A 24,419-nucleotide genomic window follows, 5' to 3' on the forward strand; every position below is an offset into this window, starting at 1 on the left:
TTGAAGTGTACAATTTACCTGAATGTCATCAAGGTATTCTCATATAGTTTGTATGTTTTGATTGTTTGAAGTGTACAATTTACCTGAATGTCATCAAGGTATTCTCATATAGTTTGTATGTTTTGATTGTTTGAAGTGTACAATTTACCTGAATGTCATCAAGGTATTCTCATATAGTTTGTATGTTTTGATTGTTTGAAGTGTACAATTTACCTGAATGTCATCAAGGTATTCTCATATAGTTTGTATGTTTTGATTGTTTGAAGTGTACAATTTACCTGAATGTCATCAAGGTATTCTCATATAGTTTGTGTGTTTTGATTGTTTGAAGTGTACAATTTACCTGAATGTCATCAAGGTATTCTCATATAGTTTGTATGTTTTGATTGTTTGAAGTGTACAATTTACCTGAATGTCATCAAGGTATTCTCATATAGTTTGTATGTTTGGATTGTTTGAAGTGTACAATTTACCTGAATGTCATCAAGGTATTCTCATATAGTTTGTATGTTTGGATTGTTTGAAGTGTACAATTTACCTGAATGTCATCAAGGTATTCTCATATAGTTTGTATGTTTGGATTGTTTGAAGTGTACAATTTACCTGAATGTCATCAAGGTATTCTCATATAGTTTGTATGTTTTGATTGTTTGAAGTGTACAATTTACCTGAATGTCATCAAGGTATTCTCATATACTTTGTATGTTTGGATTGTTTGAAGTGTACAATTTACCTGAATGTCATCAAGGTATTCTCATATAGTTTGTATGTTTGGATTGTTTGAAGTGTACAATTTACCTGAATGTCATCAAGGTATTCTCATATAGTTTGTATGTTTTGATTGTTTGAAGTGTACAATTTACCTGAATGTCATCAAAGTATTCTCATATAGTTTGTATGTTTTGATTGTTTGAAGTGTACAATTTACCTGAATGTCATCAAGGTATTCTCATATAGTTTGTATGTTTTGATTGTTTGAAGTGTACAATTTACCTGAATGTCATCAAGGTATTCTCATATAGTTTGTATGTTTGGATTGTTTGAAGTGTACAATTTACCTGAATGTCATCAAGGTATTCTCATATACTTTGTATGTTTGGATTGTTTGAAGTGTACAATTTACATGAATGTCATCAAGGTATTCTCATATAGTTTGTATGTTTGGATTGTTTGAAGTGTACAATTTACCTGAATGTCATCAAGGTATTCTCATATAGTTTGTATGTTTTGATTGTTTGAAGTGTACAATTTACCTGAATGTCATCAAGGTTTTCTCATATACTTTGTATGTTTGGATTGTTTGAAGTGTACAATTTACCTGAATGTCGTCAAGGTATTCTCATATACTTTGTATGTTTGGATTGTTTGAAGTGTACAATTTACCTGAATGTCATCAAGGTATTCTCATATAGTTTGTATGTTTTGATTGTTTGAAGTGTACAATTTACCTGAATGTCATCAAGGTATTCTCATATAGTTTGTATGTTTTCATTGTTTGCTGAATGTCATCAAGGTATTCTCATATAGTTTGTATGTTTTGATTGTTTGAAGTGTACAATTTACCTGAATGTCATCAAGGTATTCTCATATAGTTTGTATGTTTTGATTGTTTGAAGTGTACAATTTACCTGAATGTCATCAAGGCATTCTCATATACTTTGTATGTTTGGATTGTTTGAAGTGTACAATTTACATGAATGTCATCAAGGTATTCTCATATAGTTTGTATGTTTGGATTGTTTGAAGTGTACAATTTACCTGAATGTCATCAAGGTATTCTCATATAGTTTGTATGTTTTGATTGTTTGAAGTGTACAATTTACCTGAATGTCATCAAGGTATTCTCATATAGTTTGTATGTTTGGATTGTTTGAAGTGTACAATTTACCTGAATGTCATCAAGGTATTCTCATATACTTTGTATGTTTGGATTGTTTGAAGTGTACAATTTACATGAATGTCATCAAGGTATTCTCATATAGTTTGTATGTTTGGATTGTTTGAAGTGTACAATTTACCTGAATGTCATCAAGGTATTCTCATATACTTTGTATGTTTGGATTGTTTGAAGTGTACAATTTACCTGAATGTCGTCAAGGTATTCTCATATACTTTGTATGTTTGGATTGTTTGAAGTGTACAATTTACCTGAATGTCATCAAGGTATTCTCATATAGTTTGTATGTTTTGATTGTTTGAAGTGTACAATTTACCTGAATGTCATCAAGGTATTCTCATATAGTTTGTATGTTTGGATTGTTTGAAGTGTACAATTTACCTGAATGTCATCAAGGTATTCTCATATAGTTTGTATGTTTGGATTGTTTGAAGTGTACAATTTACCTGAATGTCATCAAGGTATTCTCATATAGTTTGTATGTTTGGATTGTTTGAAGTGTACAATTTACCTGAATGTCATCAAGGTATTCTCATATACTTTGTATGTTTGGATTGTTTGAAGTGTACAATTTACCTGAATGTCATCAAGGTATTCTCATATACTTTGTATGTTTGGATTGTTTGAAGTGTACAATTTACCTGAATGTCATCAAGGTATTCTCATATAGTTTGTATGTTTGGATTGTTTGAAGTGTACAATTTACCTGAATGTCATCAAGGTATTCTCATATAGTTTGTATGTTTTGATTGTTTGAAGTGTACAATTTACCTGAATGTCATCAAAGTATTCTCATATAGTTTGTATGTTTTGATTGTTTGAAGTGTACAATTTACCTGAATGTTATCAAGGTATTCTCATATAGTTTGTCTGTTTGGATTGTTTGAAGTGTACAATTTACCTGAATGTCATCAAGGTATTCTCATATACTTTGTATGTTTGGATTGTTTGAAGTGTACAATTTACCTGAATGTCATCAAGGTATTCTCATATAGTTTGTATGTTTGGATTGTTTGAAGTGTACAATTTACCTGAATGTCATCAAGGTATTCTCATATACTTTGTATATTTGGATTGTTTGAAGTGTACAATTTACCTGAATGTCATCAAGGTATTCTCATATAGTTTGTATGTTTTGATTGTTTGAAGTGTACAATTTACCTGAATGTCATCAAGGTATTCTCATATAGTTTGTATGTTTGGATTGTTTGAAGTGTCCAATTTACCTGAATGTCATCAAGGTATTCTCATATACTTTGTATGTTTGGATTGTTTGAAGTGTACAATTTACCTGAATGTCATCAAGGTATTCTCATATAGTTTGTATGTTTTGATTGTTTGAAGTGTACAATTTACCTGAATGTCATCAAGGTATTCTCATATAGTTTGTATGTTTTGATTGTTTGAAGTGTACAATTTACCTGAATGTCATCAAGGTATTCTCATATAGTTTGTATGTTTGGATTGTTTGAAGTGTACAATTTACCTGAATGTCATCAAGGTATTCTCATATAGTTTGTATGTTTGGATTGTTTGAAGTGTACAATTTACCTGAATGTCATCAAGGTATTCTCATATAGTTTGTATGTTTGGATTGTTTGACGTGTACAATTTACCTGAATGTCATCAAGGTATTCTCATATACTTTGTATGTTTGGATTGTTTGAAGTGTACAATTTACCTGAATGTCATCAAGGTATTCTCATATAGTTTGTATGTTTTGATTGTTTGAAGTGTACAATTTACCTGAATGTCATCAAGGTATTCTTATATAGTTTGTATGTTTTGATTGTTTGAAGTGTACAATTTACCTGAATGTCATCAAAGTATTCTCATATAGTTTGTATGTTTTGATTGTTTGAAGTGTACAATTTACCTGAATGTCATCAAGGCATTCTCATATAGTTTGTCTGTTTGGATTGTTTGAAGTGTACAATTTACCTGAATGTCATCAAGGTATTCTCATATACTTTGTATGTTTGGATTGTTTGAAGTGTACAATTTACCTGAATGTCATCAAGGTATTCTCATATAGTTTGTATGTTTGGATTGTTTGAAGTGTACAATTTACCTGAATGTCATCAAGGTATTCTCATATACTTTGTATATTTGGATTGTTTGAAGTGTACAATTTACCTGAATGTCATCAAGGTATTCTCATATAGTTTGTATGTTTTGATTGTTTGAAGTGTACAATTTACCTGAATGTCATCAAGGTATTCTCATATAGTTTGTATGTTTGGATTGTTTGAAGTGTCCAATTTACCTGAATGTCATCAAGGTATTCTCATATACTTTGTATGTTTGGATTGTTTGAAGTGTACAATTTACCTGAATGTCATCAAGGTATTCTCATATAGTTTGTATGTTTTGATTGTTTGGAGTGTACAATTTACCTGAATGTCATCAAGGTATTCTCATATAGTTTGTATGTTTTAATTGTTTGAAGTGTACAATTTACCTGAATGTCATCAAGGTATTCTCATATAGTTTGTATGTTTGGATTGTTTGAAGTGTACAATTTACCTGAATGTCATCAAGGTATTCTCATATAGTTTGTATGTTTTGATTGTTTGAAGTGTACAATTTACCTGAATGTCATCAAGGTATTCTCATATAGTTTGTATGTTTTGATTGTTTGACGTGTACAATTTACCTGAATGTCATCAAGGTATTCTCATATAGTTTGTATGTTTGGATTGTTTGAAGTGTACAATTTACCTGAATGTCATCAAGGTATTCTCATATAGTTTGTATGTTTTGATTGTTTGAAGTGTACAATTTACCGGAATGTCATCAAGGTATTCTTATATAGTTTGTATGTTTTCATTGTTTGAAGTGTACAATTTTGTGTAAACAGAGTGCTGCAAAATTGGACCATTATCCGTGATGTCATTTCCTGATATATTCAGCTTAGTAATGACGTCATTACAACGTCGTTTACGTTCAAGGTTTAGGAAAAACTTCTGCCTTCTCACCTTCCTTAAAGTACATTGCCCTCGCACGTATTTGAGCGCCCCTAGCTTCGTATTTATAAAAATCCTCTAATTGATACTTAATTCTCTCGTAGTCATTCAACAGGTCAACCTCTAAACTATCATCAATTAGCTTATCAAGACGAAGTAATTCTCTCTCAAGCATTTCTCTGTCCTTCCTTCTTTTTTTGCTCTTGTTTGCGTATAAAAGATAGAAGATTCTTTGATTCTTATTATACAGATTTCGAAGATCAGCTGTGGTGAAATGCCATCGAATTGAACTTTCATATTTTCAATAATATTTTCAATTTCGTTTTTGTAAGATTGTTCCTGTAAAATGATAGTATTAAGACGCCAAACACTTCGCCCTCTATTCATTCCCGTGAAATTGAAATTTAAGCATATTACACGATGATTCGTTAAATAGCTAGAATGATGGCACACTTGTTGACATAACCGTTAAAATGTTTTGATATAAAAAAAGTAGTCAATACGCGTTAAAATAAGTGGAGTTTTTTTGCAGAAGGTAAATTCACGATCATTTGGGGGTTTTACCCGCCAAATGTCATTGACATCAAATAATCTACAAAGTGTTTTTTATAGTTTTATAGAGGATGGGTTTGGGTTACCTCCACGTTTGTCAAAAACCGGCTTTACTAGACAGGTCCCCACCAAGTATAATGTTAGATGTGTCAACATCACCTACGAGGTCGATGATCTTATTTAGATACATACATTTAGTAATATTCGGTGCATAGACATTAATATTTGATAATGGCGTTCCAGCAATTTTACAATTTACAAACAACAATCTCCCCTTAAAACCAAATGGCATTGATTCTGCATCGAACACTGTAGTGCAAATAAGTTTACGAAACAGCCCCTCTTTTATATTTACCAAAACAATAGGTGAGGCATAAGGTGAATTTGATGGTTCAATTACACCCATCTCTAATATTCTCTTAACCTCTGACCTCACTATATCTATCATAGCGAATGGTAAAGGTTATGGTTTTGACCTGACTGGTTCAGATGTTACCAATTTAATATCATGCTCACCAATTTTAGACATTCGAGGATAAACGGTGAGAACATCAGACAATTCTCTCATAACTCCATCAAACTTTCTATGTTGGTCGACATTCAGTTCATGGCAAACATGACAATAAACAATGGTTTTCTTACACTGAATTGGCACAGACTCCAATTCACCACTATCCCACATCACTGTGTCACTGTCAGAAGTATTATATTCAACAACTGCAGTAGACACACGCCTGTAACCACTTCCTTGTCATTTAGTTTGTCCCTTTCATAATATGCTTTCAACAAGTTAGCATGATAAATTTTTACCTTGCCTTTTCACATCCATTCTGTAATCCATCATACCCACTATCTCCTTAATTACATATGGCCCCTGTCATTGTATCAACAACTCATTGTGGTCAGTGGGAAGTAACACTAACTCTTTGTCGCTAGTTTGGATCTTCCTATCCCTGGCCTTCCAATCGTAATACTTTTTGTATCTAACCTTTGCCTTAGCTTGAGCCAATTTCTCTTCAAGGCAATTTCGCAAATCAAGGACATATTGGTATATAGTTTTAACGTCTGGAGTAGTGGCCTCCTTTGTCCACAACGCTCTTAAAATCATCATTGGGCCCCTCATGTTCTACCATAAATAAGATAGAAGGGTGAAAATCCTGAACTCTCCTGAGCTTCTCTATAGGCAAACGGTACTTGTTCACCCTATGTGACATTGCAATGTTTGATTTCGAGGTGCCGAGCTGCAGTTGTGACTTAATGTTCGATCATGCAGACAAATTGAAGCAGTGATATTGGAATAGCTTTAAGGCATCCATCATGGAAAGTACTGTTGAACCGTGATTTTAGTTGAAGCATGTTGTATCACCTCAGCAGCTTTTGCAAGATGGATAGCTTCTCCATATCTGCTTGCATGTGAAAGGATTGACCCGACGTCCTTCTTAAAGGCTAGCAATACATCACGCCCCTGGTGATGAGCTTGTTAACTTGGGGATGTGAAAAAGCAGCTGGTCCTTCAGTCGAGTAACATGCACCTGTGGTGATTCAATGTCAAGCTGTCCCAGTGTCTCTGTGTAGAGCATACGTAGGTCACTAAGTCTGAAAATGGGTGGGTCTTATCTCTCAATTGCAGTTTTCATCTAATTGCCATTGGGTAGGCTTCATGTTCTTGCAGCAGCTCTTCTTGTAGCAGTAATTGTCACCAGTGTGATCTGGTAGTGCCTGACAATCACTCCTGAGAAATAAAGCCGCAATCTCCACTCTCCAAAAAAAGTCCTCAAGGTCCACTCTCCAAATAAATGTACAATGTGTTGTTCATTGTCTCCATTGCCCCTCAGATATATATTCCATTTGCACAAAGGTCTCGTTCGTGATCTTTATGCACATTACAATTTAGGAGCTAGCTGGCTGCTGAAACAATGGTACCACCTCTATCAATAAAACCATACACAAGCAGAAATATGGAACCTGAACATTTACATCATAATCAATTCACCAAAAATTGAAAGGAATTGACACTTGATAGTGCTAATAGTAACAAAAATAGATTCGGTATATCAGAAAACATGGAAATTGTCACCAAAATCACTCAAATCGACCAAGTACATGCCTCTCTATGAGAAAATCCCATTTTCTTGGTTATTTGGCGGCCATTTAAAAAAAAAATGAAAAATGGCCGCCATTTTCAGGTGGCCAATCGAGTAGATTTACTAAATATACACTTGGGAGTCACCATGCAAAATTTAGTACTTTTATCACCTTTTGCACGATTTCTCTGCAAAATTGTTGTAATCTGTCCCACTGTCAGTAAGAGGTTTTTTTTTGCAATTTGCTTCGTCATTGACTACTTGGACGCAAGTAAATTTTAGTTCAATATTAAAAAATCTACTTCTATAATTAATGTTTACTGTAATCTGAAGCATAGTTTATTCGATATCAGCAATCAAGTTCTTTTGATGAAGTATTGCTTCGAGGGCAGTTATACAACCACAGTCATAATATCATGTACATTTAAAACAAACAAGTCATGGCTATTTACAAAATATGTTTTTGAAAAATTAATGATGTAGAATCAAATATTGTGAAAAAAAATATAAATTAACGCTTATTAATTATCAGTGTCAAATTCCATCACATGGAAGAGTGCAAACGAAAACGTTTAGTATAACAAATTGACTTGTAGTAGTGCACATACATCTACCATGTTACTATCAATTAATCTTCTTTGGTATGTTAACGTTGTATAGTTCACGATTGCGCTAATATATGATTCAAAGAGACGGAAAATGTACTCTCTCGTAATTGAAATCTACGGGATGGCTGCTTCATTCCTTTTCCTACTACAGCCCCAGTCTTTCAAAGCAGCAAATGTTGAATTATCCTGGGAAAAAATAAGGCTACTGTTAGGAAGATTATCTTCGATTACACATCCCACAATTGGTGCGAGGAGTCAACATGTAACTACTTTTAATTAAAGTCATCTGAAGTGACGACCTTATTTTTTTTCATTTTAATCATTGTTTAAGATTTTAGAATAGGTACTTATAGTTATATAATGTGTACCATTCTTTTCTTATAACCCCAATCTATATAGAGGTGTACATGCACTATTGCATTTATAAAATTTCGTAAATTAGTTATCCCACTAGGATATTTGTATGATATGCGAAGGGAAAGCCGAGATACGGCCTGCAATTTGTCTATAACATCGTTACTATACTATTGTTTTGTCACCTTATGTACTTTCGTTTGTCTAGTATCCTTTCCAAAATCCTGGAGAAGATCAATAAAATCTAAGTAACCAGCTTCCGTAGCCAAATCAAGTGGAGTATTCTTATCCTGAAACCAACATAACAGTGTATCTTTCATTTAAATAAAATTACTATTAATAACTATACAAAAAATGTAATATAACACACATATACACAGTTAACCAATGTATAAAATAATGTACCAATATTTACATACTTTATTAGCAATGTATCTTGTCGATCCGGCTTGTAGAAGAATTCTGCCAATTTCTGTACAATCTTCTACAGCTGCAAAATGTAGAGCAGTATCACCATTCTAATAATTATAAAAGTTATGACACATTGTCACACAAAACTAATTTTATACAGAAAAATAGACTACAACTGAACATTTATTAACCGTGATGGTATGGCAAGAATGTAGTGATCTATTTATATGTATCAAAGAAAGTTGGTAGTATGGCTAGATAGTATGATTGGTGGTCGATTACATCAGTAGAATGACGTTACAGTTTTTTTCAGTATGATTTAGTATAATTGTAACAAGACGTCTTTTAATATGATGGACTCGCATTAGACGTAATTCAAACCGTAATACAAATGCATAATATAAGCACATAATGATACGACTTGGTATTTAACAAATTTGGTAGAATATGTAGTACCTTCGTTTGTGCATTCTTGTCTACATCTGCATCCAGTAACATTTGGACTACACCAACATGTCCATTGTGACTTGCTGAATGAAGAGCTGTGAAACCGTCCTACAAAATAAAATGATTACAGTAATACACAAATGATGCACTATTCATTGTACATTTTTGAATAAATATGGTAGAATATGTAGTATCTTCGTTTGTGCATTCTTGTCTATACCTGCATCCAGCAAAATTTTAACCACACCAACATGTCCATTCTGACTTGCTCTGATAAGAGCTGTGAAACCATCCTAGAATATAAAATGATTACAGTAATACACATGATGTAGTATTCTTGTATTCAATACACTCATGAATAAATATGGTAGAATACGTGGTAGCGTTGTTTGTGCATTATTGTCTACACCTACATTCGATAAAATTTTAACCAATGTACTAGGGATTGTTTTAATTAAATCAAATTTGGTTGTTTGAACAAGAAATCGTTTAGTTACTAAATATGAGTTTGTATACATTTGGTTTGAGGGGTTGAACTATAAGAATATAGAACGATGTCATTTAACAAGACAGCTCGTAATATGTCAGATTGGCTCTACAGACACACACATATATGAACCAGTAAACAATAAAGATATTATTTTAAAATGTGTAATCAAATTGCTGAACAATTTGAATCAATATATCAATATATTTACCTCACTAACAACTGCATTGTCTTCATTAACTCTCTCTGTTACAGTGCTCTAATAAAATTATTACAATTTTAGGAAATGTTTTGTAGATTATGTAATGCAAGGTTTCATGCAATATGGAGTCAACTTAGGAGTTATTACCTTTACAATGAGTGTGCACTTTCTCGATTTTAAAAACGACTTTCTTCACAAAAGGTTATTATTTAACAAAAGTCATCATTGAAAGTGAACATTTGTTGTTCCTTCTATGTGAAGAAACTAGAACACATTTTTGACAGTGATTAATGTTATATGTGTATTGTGCCGACATTTAAAAGGTCGCATTGTTATATGACCTTTGATATTGAACAGATGTTGTCGACGAATTATTGTTAATGCATACAAACCTACGAACACAACCAACAGTATTGTCATTGCCGAATTTGAATACCGCCCTCAATTATTTACTATCATATCATTTACTATCAGATTTTCAGAAATGTTGAATTGACAAGAGGCATTCAATCTAGTTGTCATACTATAATATAGTCAGCATAAATAATTGTGATAAACTAAACTAACTGAATGTTACACGCACATTGTTATTCTTGAATTCGAACAATTCCATATCTAACTCAAAGAAATAATCGCCTTGTATACATTGATACCATTTTCGGTGACTACTGTATAGAAAATGTGGTATCTGCAGTGGTGCAACAAATCTCTAAATGTTTTTAAATAATAAAATGTTTAAATGTTACCTTTGTTGTGGGTTTGTCTTCTACGGTTACTTCAGTATCTACTGCTGTACTTGACTCTGGATCTGTCACGTCATGTCCGATAACATTACCTGTTGATGCTGCTGTGTATTAACAATATTTTAGTATGTTGATAAATAAGTTTTACTGTTATATTCAGAACTATTAATTATAGTATGCCATTTCCGACATGACAATCAACGCGTACATCCAAAGACGTTATTCCCATGAAAAATCTTACGATGAGACGTTGTACTACTTCTTGTTTTTCTGCAATCTGTACTTTTTTGAATTTGCATTGCTATTATTATATACACATATAACTATCATGTATATCTTTCCCGTTACTGTACTGAATAATCAGAGTAAAAGTACTGATCTACAGATCGGCCATTGTTGAATAATAACTTGAATTTGTTATAGCAGACAAATGAACTTGTGTATCTTTCTCTTACTGGTTTGATTATGTAATGTAGTGTTGTCAGTTTTCTTGTTCATGTAGATTATTTCGTGTGGGAATATGTTATTTCCATTTTTCTAACATTGTTTGGATTTTAGGATAAATTTTATTGCCAAGACATTTGCTTTCTGACTGCATGCCTTACTTTATTGAGCTCTCATATTGGAAAAAGATCATTGTACATTTATTGTATCTCTCTGGAAAACAAATAAATGGTTACAAACGATGTTGATAATCTGGAGGAAAAGCTGGTGCTGTAATTGGAGAAATGTAACAATGTCTTGGGGTATTGGCTGACCAATGGCCGTGAAGAACTGTGTCATGTTTAAGACCAAATCGAACAATTGGTAGGAGATACGGCTTCTGTTGGGAACTTGGTCTTAGTTGTATTGGCTCACATTTTTAATCAAAACCAAACCATACGACACTAGCAATATCCCAACAAATTACAAATCTGGTATGCAATGACCGTCAAGTTACAACATGAGAATCTAAAAAATTTAAAGGATTGTCATTTTAGCAATTCGAAAATCAGCTAAATATTTTTTGTTGAGTTTGTATTCGTATAATGTTATAATTTTAAAGCAATACTATGAAACTGAAGGTGGAAATTAGTGTTGTGGGGCGGGAAGTTGCCGTTGAGATGCAGTCTTATCATCAATGTTTGCACATTTGGAATAGTTATCCAGTGTTTCACGTTTTATTTAAATCTATTCAACCAGTATCTAGTGACACATACCTATGTTAGCTAGTGATATATTATCAATATTATCGTAGAAAACATTTGCATTACGTTATTTTGTGCATGTGATAACTTATGATATGTGCCACTCACCTGTTGCCAGTGCTATTTTTTTTGCTTTATAATCATCTTCTGAAATGTACACTTCTATGATTATCTCTTTCAGCCTTGACTTTCGTAATAATTCCTCGTTCACAAGACTTCTTTGGAAAACATCTTGTAATATTGTGTTGTCATAGTCCGACCACAGTTTTTCCAGTCCTGCTATAGTTCGACATTCTATGATAAATTCCAGTGAACTACGCTCAACACGGTCGGGAAAAAGCCCGGCAATACTTTCAACGTGTTTCTTCGCTTCTTTGGCATCGTCCCATGATTTTATCAGAGGATAAATAGATTTGATTACGTGCAACATCGCTTCTTCTTTAGCAGAGTGTGCTGGCTTTGCTGTCACGGACATTACTATTTGTTCTGAAATAAGAAAATACAGATATAGATTCACCCAATGACAATGGCATATATATAGTGTTCTTATTGGTTTAGTACATACCACATTGACATCGATCCATATTAACACGATGAATATAATGAATATTTAGTTTCCATATCCCATTTCTTGTATGATTTGTATAATGTTGCCGTATTGCTGTTCATGTTCAATTTGACATTGATTTTAGTTATATATAGAAATGAATCAAACTTAGGTTTTTGTATTTCCATTTAAATAGTAAAAAATACCATGAAAATGATACAATTCCCTGTTTAGTATTGCTAATTAGTACTTCGTCGGTCAGGCACACATAAACAAACCAACACACATGCTAGATGAACTTATTCTCCTTGGAGGTAACCACAAACATTAAAGTAATCAGGGGGATGAGAACAAAAATCATAATTTACTGAGTAAGAAATACACGATTGGAGCAGAAGCATTCATAGGAAACTGTTACAAATTTATATTTTCTCAATATAAATAAATCAGAAAAACGCATAGAACTTAATCACTTACTAGGTTGGGGTGACTGAACAATACCCACACTTTCCTGGTATTGTCGTATTTTTTTCTTCAATTTATTCTTTCCCATACACTCTAGAATATCATAAAGTAGGCCCATATTCGTTCCAGAAATGTCCCCCTTTTCCTCTAAGTGAATAAAAATATCCATTCCAGATGTTAACTTCTTATCTTTATATTTGGCGATTTGGTCTCCCAGAAGTTGCTTCATTGTAGAAACGTCGTGATCGTTAAGTTCATCACTTATTTTATAAAAAAGCTTCCTCAAAGGATTCAAAGTCGTTTTCATATGATGAGGCTCTGGGATATTTTCAGCACCAGAAGCCATTGTAAGTATGTGAATTAACCAACGGCACCTACGAAGAATATAGTTTTCTAAGAATCAGTTTTGATTTCACTTACATGAAATATACGACTTTAGGTACTTTGCATTGATCTTTCCATCTGACCGACATCATTAATTGAACATGAACAAATGTCAAACAATAAAGACAGTAATCACCCTATAATAGTGCTGAAACTGGTGCAGATTCTCAATTATGTCACATGGAATGAAGCTCGAGTAATAATTTGTCTTGGCAAACAGAGAAACAATAACACAATAAAGTGCCATTTAGTTTCATTTTAGGCCAGTCGCGTTTGAGATCAGCTTTGAACCTATTAAGACCACTGGCATATATAGTTTCGTAATTCAAATGATTTCAGTTGTTAATAGCTCTGACTTAGATAAATAAAAAAAATATTGGTTAAACAAAATAAATAACTCTATCTGCAGTTCTAGACTGTGGCCATGTTTTACCACACGACTGAATAAACATTGTCGTATCTGGACAAACAAGACAACGGGAATATGTTCATGTCCGTGGATATTTTTTGTAGGTTTTAATTAAGTCAGCACGCTGGCGACCATAATTCCAAGTTGGAAGTTTGCGCCTACTCGGTCTTCCAGGATAGGATGAGTTTCCAACACGTGAATATGACTATCATATGTGGTCACTGTGTACTGTTGCAGATGATCTGTGAAGCCTAAGTCGATAACCTTGTAGACAACCGATGTAAAAGACGCTAGTCGGTAATTACAAGCAAATATAATTATGTTGTTGATGTGGTGTAGTGTATTTATTGGTTGTAGTAAAGCTAATATAAACACAATCCAAGTAATGATGTACTTAGACTGTCATGGGTAATAAAATTGTGTTATGGGTGTGAAGTAGTATATAATTTGGCAGTGGTAAAGCTAATACAAACACAGTCAAATTAAAGATGCAGTACTTACACTGTCCTGGGTAATATAATTGTATAATAGACGTGAATTGCAGTATATAAATGGGAGTGGTAAGTACATAATCATAATCATCGACGATACAGTACTTACACATAAATTCAGCAATAATAATACTCCACCAATTCTGCCAATGTGGACTGTCTGTGTTGAGATGTCTTCTCATATACTAGTATCTCACCAACGTGCAAACTACATGGTATTTTGATCTACAAATTAAATATCACAGTAACTTACACATGATTATGCTGTATATAAATGGCTACATTGAACATTTTATTTTAAGCTCGACCGTATGTAATCGTATGTAATCCCGTGTTTACCTACTTGACAAATGTTATTTCATATTGATCCAGTAATAAATGGATACATGTTACTACAAAACGATGCGTTGTTGGTAGTTTAAAAGAATCCTGTAGTTAGTAGGTTGTATTACGATCAAGTTCAGGGTACATGAATGGATTTCAATTAAAACATAAAAACGATTGGAATCGTGTAGTGTGCGGTGCTCGATCAGTCACCGACTATCAATAACTAGCCAATTATAAGTGTTCTTATTTGTCACGTGATATAGAATTTCTTTCTGAAAATCGTGACAGAAACAATATTGCCGTTGGAGAATGATAAGTTATTGATAAAAAATTGAATATATATGCCCGAAATCGTTACAGTGTTAGTGACCTCATAATGAGGCAAGTTTTGGTTAGTGAGAAGAACATTTGGATTTGAAAGTTTTGTGAAATAAAACAACCACTAGCTAAAAAACAAAGTTTAGCTTTGTGGCTGCAAGCGTTCCAACTAAAGAATCAGGTCATAGAATAATCGCAAGAAAATCGATAGTTGTGCGCCGGGCTGTATTTATGTTTAAGTACTAGAAATTTATTTTTACAGAATTTATTTTTGTTTTCTGAAAAATATTTCAAAAATCGGTTAGGAGGTCAGTGTTCATTCTCTGAACTACGACAAGGAATTCCAAGATCAAGGAAGTTCGAGTTTAATTGAAGAGTATCTGTCATATTTGCCACTTTCATTGTTATGGGTTTATTCCATCGGGATACCGAAAATTAAAAAAAAAACGGGTCTTTCGTGAGTCAAAGATGTCATTAACATTTCAAAAAATTACAGAATTCGTGAGATTCGAAGGTGATAATTGTTTCCCATGATACACATCGGCATTGCATATATGTGTAGTGACATGCGGAATAGTATTCGGCTCGAACTGCCATAATTTAGAAGAATTGTAAAATATTTTGGGTCATGGTGTTGGTGAGTTATTTAAAGTTTGTCCTCGAGCGTCACATCCCGAACAACATAATTCACACTCTCTCGAAATTGACGAAAATCGCAGCGTACACGGTACCAAACAAAAGTTATATCACAATAACAGTGTCAAAGGGTGGCAGAGGTCGGTTGTAAAGAATGTCCTGAACGTCCAGTCGGCCACCAGTTTACCTGAAGTTAAATTCATGGCGAGGAATCTCGCAACTATCCCAAAGTAATAAGTATCGAGTTATCATAGCAAGTGAACACACTTACGTACAAGAAATTGCGTTATATAAAGCGTTGTGACACCGTGGTATAATTTAGGGTAGAAGGCGGAAATCATGTCATAATTTTTCACTTGGTGGGGCTCTTTGCTAGCACGGTGCGCCACCAAGCGACGACATTTATAGTACCCCATGAACCATTGACGCTGCAGGTCGGCGTCTTCTACACCGATGTGTGCTGGGACAGCGCTTCCTGTGACGACACAACGCCCCTTGAACAGAAAGTAGCCAATACGATCTTGATGCTGTTCACGGTCGCAACACGGTTACTAGAAGAGCTGTAGTTTACCATGTGTGTCCACTAAATTGAAGAAATGGAGCTCATTAAGCCGTAAAATAAAACGTCGAAGCATCGCCGACTTTTGTGCGAATGTTGTGTGATACTCGAGGTTCCGAAAATACCGATAGTTTATTTTGTTGACAGCTTTGCCGTCTGTGAATCGAAATTGACCATGGCATTTTGTACCCAAAAACTCTGTCTGTGAATGTTTAAAAATGTTAGTATTCGTTAATACGTTAATGTTTGGGTATTTTAATGTGAAATTGCGATTATCATAACTAAATTCAGTCGTAACCTTAGCAAATAAAGTTTTTTTTGTTGAAGTTAGCGACATCAGCCATTTTGTCTGCGTTTGTCATAATAGTTCGGAAAAACTGGTGAAAAATCGAAAGAATTCACACATGAAGCTTCATGCTGCACACAACCCCTAAAAATACTACTGAACCAACTAACACCGTTCTGTACGCACGCAGTAGTGTGGTAATATTGTCATGAATTTGTTTTCGCGTATCTGTTGACCGACTTAATTAGCTGATTATTAGCGAATTGCTGTGTTATGTCTGTCATCGTTTAGGTCTATTTGAAGTTTTGGACGGAACTTGGCTCAGTGGTTTGGAACTAATTACAAGATACCGTCGCTATTCTGACATCCGTAGTTATTAATGTAGTGAACGATTAATCAAAAGATATGACGTATTCAGTGCTTAGTTTGATTGGCTTTATGATTGAAGGTTACGCCCTAGAGTCTTTTTACTGCATTGTAATTGGTCAGAGTTTTGAAAATGAATAAAGAGAGTTTGAGTTGGTCTTGGCGAATACTCCACGACAGACGCGGTCCTGGAGAGACTTGGGGCGAGCCTTGACGCAGTCTTGGGCGAGTCTTGGGTCAGCCTTGTGACAGTCTTGGGGATTTTTCCCCAGGGCGCTGTGTCTTATAGAGTGCTCGATTGATCGACTAAGACGAGAGCTGAAACGTATTTCGTTGTGTGTGTCTTATTTGACTGTAAAGTATAAGTGACTTTCCCGATCCCGTACCTCAAGGGGACGAGATAGAGAGACGAGACGAGTTTCCCCCCTGGCAAGTGTGGAGAACCCGAGAGAAAGAGAGGTTTTCCCTCTGATACGTGGTGGAGAACCCGGGCATTGTGTTTTACACACATTGACATCCTGTGAAGAAAAGTGAATTGGCGAAGATGTGTCTTTCTTGTGAACCGAACTAACTGGCTCGATGGCAGAGACGAAACCGCGCTCGACGACTTTACCAGTATGGCACCGATGTACAACGCTGAAGAGATGAAGATTTCAGAACCCCTTCGGAAGGACCAGTACCGGATAGGACTGTATAATTAAGAATTGAGCGACATTAAAGACAAGAAGATGACAAAGAACGACCCGGAATAACGCGACAAGAGAAGAGACGCTTATAGACTTTGACTTTAGCTATCTGTGTGTTGCTTAGAGAACCGCTCGTTGGACACTGTAACTGACACTGTGTAACTCAGGACGTTGAACCCTTTTCCAGAACCCTAACCCTATTGCTCAGTAATGTAATGTAATGTATTGCTTGCTTTTCCTATCGTTTTTTCTTACCGTTTTTTTGTGATGTTGAATTGTATGTATGTAGGCGCCCAGATCTTTGTTTCGAAGTGATATTTAGTGACGTGCGAGGTCCTTTATAACGATTTAAGCGCGTTTCAGTGGACAAGTATTTGCAACACAGTGTTTTGAGTTTTGTGAAGTTTTATGGTGTTTTAATGAGTTTATGAGTACGGATTATGATGGGAGGAGTGATGCCCCCACGAGTTTTTCAGAGTTTTGCGATTTGTCGATGTACAGAGATACCGACGTTTTAAGAGTTGTTTTTGTTTATGTGTTGTTTTCCGGAATACTTCTGACGCTTTTTGAGTTGATAGCACCTTTGTAACGTTTTTTAATGTCTTTTTGGGATGAGAGTTTGGTGCGCTTATATACGTATTGTTTGATAATGCAAGCTTTTGTTCATGATTGACAGGATTATATGTAACTTAGTAGTTTCTATCGTTTTGCCTTTTCCGTCTTTTTGCCAGAGGAGTAATGTGTTATGAAAGCGGCATTGTCTTTGCATTCCGTTACCACGCCGTTTGACTTTTGTTTAGATTAACGACTTGTGAGTTCAGTTGAAGTTTATAAGCGTATATGACAGGAGTTTGATTAATAGCTTTTTATTCATTGTTTATTAGTTGCCGCTTTGCAATGCTTTAACCGAGAGACGCATCCCTGGTAATCACGTGATCATGCTGTCGACTGCAGCGATTGGCTGATCGCTTGGTTACACCGCCACGCCTTAGTTTTTTTTGACCTTTTGAAATAGAGTTTGTAACCTTAGTAACGGAGACAGTGCAGCGAAGGGTTACCTCGGCGAACTGTTTGAGAAAAGTGAGTCGATTGCTAGCCTTTCCCTTGTGTTTTGATTCATAACCGTTGATATTTGCGACTTTATAACCATTGTATTTAGACTTTATAATCATTGTACTTAATTAGTGTGTTTTACTCTTTTTGATTTATTCCTTTTATTAGTATTGTATTTAACCCGTATGACGATGAGTAGAGAACGGTATCTTTGATTTATGAACGTGTTATGCCAAGAGGCATATCTCAGTTTGGGTGAAGGGATGTGTCATGAATTTGTTTTCGCGTATCTGTTGACCGACTTAATTAGCTGATTATTAGCGAATTGCTGTGTTATGTCTGTCATCGTTTAGGTCTATTTGAAGTTTTGGACGGAACTTGGCTCAGTGGTTTGGAACTAATTACAAGATACCGTCGCTATTCTGACATCCGTAGTTATTAATGTAGTGAACGATTAATCAAAAGATATGACGTATTCAGTGCTTAGTTTGATTGGCTTTATGATTGAAGGTTACGCCCTAGAGTCTTTTTACTGCATTGTAATTGGTCAGAGTTTTGAAAATGAATAAAGAGAGTTTGAGTTGGTCTTGGCGAATACTCCACGACAGACGCGGTCCTGGAGAGACTTGGGGCGAGCCTTGACGCAGTCTTGGGCGAGTCTTGGGTCAGCCTTGTGACAGTCTTGGGGATTTTTCCCCAGGGCGCTGTGTCTTATAGAGTGCTCGATTGATCGACTAAGACGAGAGCTGAAACGTATTTCGTTGTGTGTGTCTTATTTGACTGTAAAGTATAAGTGACTTTCCCGATCCCGTACCTCAAGGGGACGAGATAGAGAGACGAGACGAGTTTCCCCCCTGGCAAGTGTGGAGAACCCGAGAGAAAGAGAGGTTTTCCCTCTGATACGTGGTGGAGAACCCGGGCATTGTGTTTTACACACATTGACATCCTGTGAAGAAAAGTGAATTGGCGAAGATGTGTCTTTCTTGTGAACCGAACTAACTGGCTCGATGGCAGAGACGAAACCGCGCTCGATGACTTTACCAGTATGGCACCGATGTACAACGCTGAAGAGATGAAGATTTCAGAACCCCTTCGGAAGGACCAGTACCGGATAGGACTGTATAATTAAGAATTGAGCGACATTAAAGACAAGAAGATGACAAAGAACGACCCGGAATAACGCGACAAGAGAAGAGACGCTTATAGACTTTGACTTTAGCTATCTGTGTGTTGCTTAGAGAACCGCTCGTTGGACACTGTAACTGACACTGTGTAACTCAGGACGTTGAACCCTTTTCCAGAACCCTAACCCTATTGCTCAGTAATGTAATGTAATGTATTGCTTGCTTTTCCTATCGTTTTTTCTTACCGTTTTTTTGTGATGTTGAATTGTATGTATGTAGGCGCCCAGATCTTTGTTTCGAAGTGATATTTAGTGACGTGCGAGGTCCTTTATAACGATTTAAGCGCGTTTCAGTGGACAAGTATTTGCAACACAGTGTTTTGAGTTTTGTGAAGTTTTATGGTGTTTTAATGAGTTTATGAGTACGGATTATGATGGGAGGAGTGATGCCCCCACGAGTTTTTCAGAGTTTTGCGATTTGTCGATGTACAGAGATACCGACGTTTTAAGAGTTGTTTTTGTTTATGTGTTGTTTTCCGGAATACTTCTGACGCTTTTTGAGTTGATAGCACCTTTGTAACGTTTTTTAATGTCTTTTTGGGATGAGAGTTTGGTGCGCTTATATACGTATTGTTTGATAATGCAAGCTTTTGTTCATGATTGACAGGATTATATGTAACTTAGTAGTTTCTATCGTTTTGCCTTTTCCGTCTTTTTGCCAGAGGAGTAATGTGTTATGAAAGCGGCATTGTCTTTGCATTCCGTTACCACGCCGTTTGACTTTTGTTTAGATTAACGACTTGTGAGTTCAGTTGAAGTTTATAAGCGTATATGACAGGAGTTTGATTAATAGCTTTTTATTCATTGTTTATTAGTTGCCGCTTTGCAATGCTTTAACCGAGAGACGCATCCCTGGTAATCACGTGATCATGCTGTCGACTGCAGCGATTGGCTGATCGCTTGGTTACACCGCCACGCCTTAGTTTTTTTTTGACCTTTTGAAATAGAGTTTGTAACCTTAGTAACGGAGACAGTGCAGCGAAGGGTTACCTCGGCGAACTGTTTGAGAAAAGTGAGTCGATTGCTAGCCTTTCCCTTGTGTTTTGATTCATAACCGTTGATATTTGCGACTTTATAACCATTGTATTTAGACTTTATAATCATTGTACTTAATTAGTGTGTTTTACTCTTTTTGATTTATTCCTTTTATTAGTATTGTATTTAACCCGTATGACGATGAGTAGAGAACGGTATCTTTGATTTATGAACGTGTTATGCCAAGAGGCATATCTCAGTTTGGGTGAAGGGATGTGTCATGAATTTGTTTTCGCGTATCTGTTGACCGACTTAATTAGCTGATTATTAGCGAATTGCTGTGTTATGTCTGTCATCGTTTAGGTCTATTTGAAGTTTTGGACGGAACTTGGCTCAGTGGTTTGGAACTAATTACAAGATACCGTCGCTATTCTGACATCCGTAGTTATTAATGTAGTGAACGATTAATCAAAAGATATGACGTATTCAGTGCTTAGTTTGATTGGCTTTATGATTGAAGGTTACGCCCTAGAGTCTTTTTACTGCATTGTAATTGGTCAGAGTTTTGAAAATGAATAAAGAGAGTTTGAGTTGGTCTTGGCGAATACTCCACGACAGACGCGGTCCTGGAGAGACTTGGGGCGAGCCTTGACGCAGTCTTGGGCGAGTCTTGGGTCAGCCTTGTGACAGTCTTGGGGATTTTTCCCCAGGGCGCTGTGTCTTATAGAGTGCTCGATTGATCGACTAAGACGAGAGCTGAAACGTATTTCGTTGTGTGTGTCTTATTTGACTGTAAAGTATAAGTGACTTTCCCGATCCCGTACCTCAAGGGGACGAGATAGAGAGACGAGACGAGTTTCCCCCCTGGCAAGTGTGGAGAACCCGAGAGAAAGAGAGGTTTTCCCTCTGATAATATGTTCACATATTGTACATTGAAAAGTAGTCGTACTATAGCGTTTATAACGTAGAAAATGGCAAAATATAGAATGAAGCAGAGCATAATGGCTAATTTATTCTCTAATTAAACCGAGGTTCCGGGTGTATAATAGGAAAGGTGGCCACCAGTTTTCAAATAATAAGAAATGATATGCTGTGGTCTGTTTGTCCGGGCACTTCAGGGGCGTCGTCGATACCCAACGAAGTGTCCGGTCAGAGCGAGTGCGGATGGTGAATGGCTAAGCCACTTAAAAATCTCCTTCCATCGACCATTCAACATAAAATTCGACAATTTTTAACACACATAACACAAAGTATATACATGTAACTTCATTCACAATTCTGATTAAGAATTTCAATGCAAAAAGTTATAATTTGATTGTGTTTAAAGATTGAATTTTAGTTTATTTTCCCTATTAAAATGGGAGTTGTGTTAATGTGTGACCGAGGATAGACAGGAAACCACATTTTCACATTTTGCTGTTTTTTTGGAGTAACTCGCTGTTTTATGTGACTTGTTCGCCTACTACATACCCATACCACCTTTTCAGTACGTGTATAACATATTGTGATGGAAAGTCAAGTTGATGAGAATTTGTAGGGGGCTGTGCACTGATCAAAGGTTCAGTAGTGAATTGTTTGTTCATGGTATTATAATGTTGGGCATTGCAAACAAAATTTAGCAGAATTTGATATTTTTGTATGGAAAATATTTTGCATACAAACACTTTGAATTGAAATCGAAACCGTCATTTAAATATAAGACCGTATGTTATTGGTTTACCGGTTTAATAAAAAATATAACTGACGTAACCATGGAAAATTAAAATCAAAATGACCGGAAGTGCACTTTTTTTTAGGTATACATGTATATATTTCTTAGCAGGCAATGTCTGGCGAGCGGGCGAAGCCGAGCAAGTTTATTGATTTATTAAAAAAATCAACTCGCGTAACCATAGAGCTGAGCGGGATTCAAGATGGCCTCACGCACGATTTGTGTTTTGCCGTGGATCAAAATGAATATCTAATGAGTACAACTGAAGACAGCGTGGTCAGACAGATTGGAGAATACATGTATTTATATAACCCTTTTTTTTTTATAAGAGAGACTGCACTGACTCGTAATCGTTTTTCATTTTAAACTATTTTTTATATTTTTTTATATTACACTTTATAGCTGTACACTGATACAAATGTTATTTCTAAAGATGCAATAAAACGTTATTATACTATTATTATTATTATTAAATTACTTAATTTGAACTATTTTCAGCTTATTGCCAGAAATGACGATGTTTTATCATGAATCAGCTGTTTTCGCTTCCCATATTTTGTGAAACAATAACAAAAATGGCGGCGGCCACTGCACTATTTTCACACTCTTATGGTATACATATATCTTCCATACTCTTATATATACACATGTTATCTATAAACAAACCTGCGCCCCATTCGACTTGCAACAGTTGGGAGCTTTTGGCGGACGAAATGTCAAAGTTCAAGATAACAGGAGAATAGCTAGGAACTTTAAACTTGGAACACATGTTCTCATATAACTCACAGGACACAGCAAATTTCAGAGACAAAGGATCAAGAGAGTTTGTGTATTCGTATTTTGTACTTCGTAATTGGTACACATATTTCCTACTTGATTCACAATACCTACATTTCGTTATATAACTACAGTGGGGAAATTGCCAGGGTCTTAAGACTTGGCAGACATGTTCCGTGTGTGACTCGCAACAGCTAGCTGCATTTTGGGTACAAACATTCCAAGGCCATGGTTCAGTTTGTGTATATGTGTGTTCAGTATTAGACTACAAGGAAGAATAGCTAGGAACTTCAAAGTAGCACACAGGTTCACTATGTAATCCATATGGCATGACAATTTGTTTAAATCTGATACAAGATTAGTCTATTATTCACTCTTAATTACTGACCATACACTATAAATTCATTCATAATTAATTTACCTGGTCACATGATTAGTGATTTGTATATTTAATTTGATTGCATATAATATGCATGTAGCTCTATATGTCCATAATTCTATTTGTGATCGGATAAAAGACTACAGACTTGCAGCCATCTTGCTTTTTTTTTGTTACTAATTGCAATGGGAACTATGTCATTAACAATGACTTGTTAAATGCCATATGCCTGTATTGGTACTGTGCTTCTAATATAATACATACAGTGTTTTTATTTGAACTGAACTTCATGCCTCCTCGCCACATCAGCACATGGGAGTTTTCTTAGATTTTTTCCGCCACTGCATAGCGCCCTCAATTGATGAATTAATTAAACCTGCAAAATGTGTGCGCCGTCAAATGTTTTAGCTTACTAGTATATGTTTAGCAAGGTTTCACTGTCTCACCGCCCAATTTTTGAAAAAAAAACAATTTGACTAGAACCCTAACCCTTCCATTTTTTTTTTTTTAGTTTTTTTCTTTGCAAGGCCTTTTATTTGAATTTGAGTTAAGTTACTAGAGTATAAAAAATCATTAACAACAACACAAATACAATCATATTGGCGAAAGCTTCATGTCAATGTCAATGTTGTGTTAACCTGTCCTCGCCACGCCATCGTTCAGACTGTCGTGACGTCACCAGGTGTATAAAAAGGATGTGAAGTGGTCCAGTATGGCCGCCGTGACACCTGGCCGGCACACGGCACGCCCCATATCCATACGCAAGAGAAAGAAAAAGCTTTATTTCCCCCCAAAAAACAACAAAATTGCAACCACTAAAGTCATCAGAATAAACTTGAACAAATGTATTAAAATTGTTGTTAGTAAATGCATTTAAAAAAGTAATCGTTTATTGCACTATGTTTCATCGCGGAATGATTACTATGAAG

The 24,419-nt window shown here is 35.4% G+C and overlaps 2 long non-coding RNA genes across 2 annotated transcripts; both read right to left on the reverse strand.

Moving 5' to 3' along the window:
* Nucleotides 1-7,815: 7,815 nt before the first annotated feature.
* On the reverse strand, nt 7,816-8,975 carry LOC144360130 (uncharacterized). The gene is made up of 3 exons (XR_013422162.2): nt 8,881-8,975; nt 8,647-8,751; nt 7,816-8,293 (listed from the first exon to the last, which is right to left on the reverse strand). It is a non-coding gene; the product is annotated as an uncharacterized LOC144360130 (long non-coding RNA).
* A 4,257-nt stretch (nt 8,976-13,232) lies between these two features.
* Nucleotides 13,233-15,856, reverse strand: LOC146736629 (uncharacterized). Its single transcript, XR_014930970.1, has 3 exons — nt 15,791-15,856; nt 14,344-14,459; nt 13,233-13,324 (listed from the first exon to the last, which is right to left on the reverse strand). It is a non-coding gene; the product is annotated as an uncharacterized LOC146736629 (long non-coding RNA).
* Between the last annotated feature and the right edge of the window lie 8,563 nt (nt 15,857-24,419).

The sequence above is a fragment of the Saccoglossus kowalevskii genome, chromosome 11 (genome assembly GCF_978046115.1).
Source record: "Saccoglossus kowalevskii chromosome 11, keSacKowa6.1, whole genome shotgun sequence".
In the NCBI taxonomy this organism is placed as follows: domain Eukaryota; kingdom Metazoa; phylum Hemichordata; class Enteropneusta; family Harrimaniidae; genus Saccoglossus; species Saccoglossus kowalevskii.